Source organism: Spinacia oleracea, chromosome 4, assembly GCF_020520425.1.
Source record: "Spinacia oleracea cultivar Varoflay chromosome 4, BTI_SOV_V1, whole genome shotgun sequence".
Taxonomy (NCBI): domain Eukaryota; kingdom Viridiplantae; phylum Streptophyta; class Magnoliopsida; order Caryophyllales; family Amaranthaceae; genus Spinacia; species Spinacia oleracea.
The window spans coordinates 82,503,469-82,505,151 of NC_079490.1; the positions used below are offsets into that span (position 1 = coordinate 82,503,469).

The 1,683-nt window shown below is 35.7% G+C and overlaps 1 long non-coding RNA gene across 1 annotated transcript; it reads left to right on the forward strand.

Moving 5' to 3' along the window:
* The first annotated feature begins 406 nt into the window (after positions 1-406).
* Positions 407-1,400, forward strand: LOC130460040 (uncharacterized). The gene is made up of 2 exons (XR_008919873.1): positions 407-863; positions 1,003-1,400. It is a non-coding gene; the product is annotated as an uncharacterized lncRNA (long non-coding RNA).
* Positions 1,401-1,683: the final 283 nt, after the last annotated feature.

Below are 1,683 nucleotides of genomic sequence, written 5' to 3' on the forward strand. Positions count from 1 at the left end.
TGTCAAAAAAGAAAAGTGTATCTCTTTCTAAAATACGATCGTTTAAGGAAAGTGTATCTCTTTTCAAAATACAGAAGGAATACCACCTTATAAATTCCACTTTTTCAAACTTACCATCTTATAAAAAAAAATTATTTTAAATTACCACCTTATAAACCACAAACCTTCAAAGTTACAACACATTAACAAATTTTGTCAATTTTTCCGTTAGTAGGGACCACATTTTGATTTCCTTTTGTTTTCCCTCCAAATCTTCCACGACATACAGAATCCCTCCTTCCATTGCTCCTCCTACTTCTTCATTTTTCCCCTAAATTCCTTTTCTTCATTTTCCTTTAAATTTCGTTAGGCCTAGGATGATGCCTAGCCTTAAAATTAGTCCCATTTCGTCCACAACGTAATTCCTTCACTAGTAGAGAAAAGGTCATTTGCAACTCCCTTTTCACAACTCACCTAATGTGTGAATGCTACGAAAAGCATTGGTCAACGTGGCTCAATGATTTAATGATTTTATAGCACCGTTTTTGGGCTGGGAACGCTGCAATATTTGGGGAAAAAAAACTTAAAAACGTACTCGCAGCGCACCGAGTGAGTGCACGCTAAGAAAAAGTTTGTAATTGCAACTTCATCCCGATATACACGCTGCGCGAACCTTTTCTCAAACCTAAACAATTGTTAAGTCTCCCTCTCTCCCTGGAACTCTCCGTCCATTTCAAACCCTAGAATTCATTATCTCTCTGTTTCTTCCAAATCGTTCAATGGGTTTTTGAAAAAGAGCTTCGATCTAGTTCCTTCCAACTCTCATCAAACTAGAGGAGTAGATCGGGTTACTGATGTAGCGCAAACCTCCCCTCGTGCCAAAGGTATATTTCTATCTCCAAATCTCACTGTTTTTTTTGCTTTTCTTTCTCATTTTTTTTGGATATGTTAGTCGAGCAATTGAAATATGTAAAGGGTTCATCTTTTCCGATTTTGTGTTAATTTTCAAACCCCGATCTACAGAGAGTTAAAGAGATGGCGGATGAGAAAGAGGACACCGACCTCGTACCGCGCTTGAAGTTCTACCTTCACTTCGTCAATTCTGGCAGGGTTTCAATTTTTAAACTCTTTGTTTTCTTCGATTTTAAATGATTTATGATGTTTGGCTGATTTGATTTCTTAATTTTTGGGGATTTATTGTTCTTCATTTTAGTTGTTAATTTGATGTAAATTTGTTGATTTCTATTAATTGAGAGAATGCACTTCCGCATCTGCGCTCGTCAAGCCAACTTTCTTCTTTGGTTTGGGAGGTTAAACAGCGGTTGAAGCGGCACATTAGGTGAAGGGTTCTGGTAGTTTAAGGGTTATTTTTTTTAATGTTTCAGACGAATTTGTTGATTTGGAATCAAATTGGTTTAGGTTATCTGAAATTCACAATATGTTTATTTGTTTAATTTTCCTTTATTTGAATCCTGTGCAATAGGAATAATGGTGGGAGTAATTTCATGGACTACCCTTTTCTTGTTGACTAGAAAATTGTTTGCAAAATACTCATTTGAGTTTTGCAACAGAATAGTGTCAACAACTCATGATATTTGGCCGTGATTTTAGCTTCTTAAACTGTTGAAGATTGGAGTTTCCCAGTTTATCTAATATATATGATCTGATACGTTCACAATTTAACAAAAAAATCCAATCTTGATA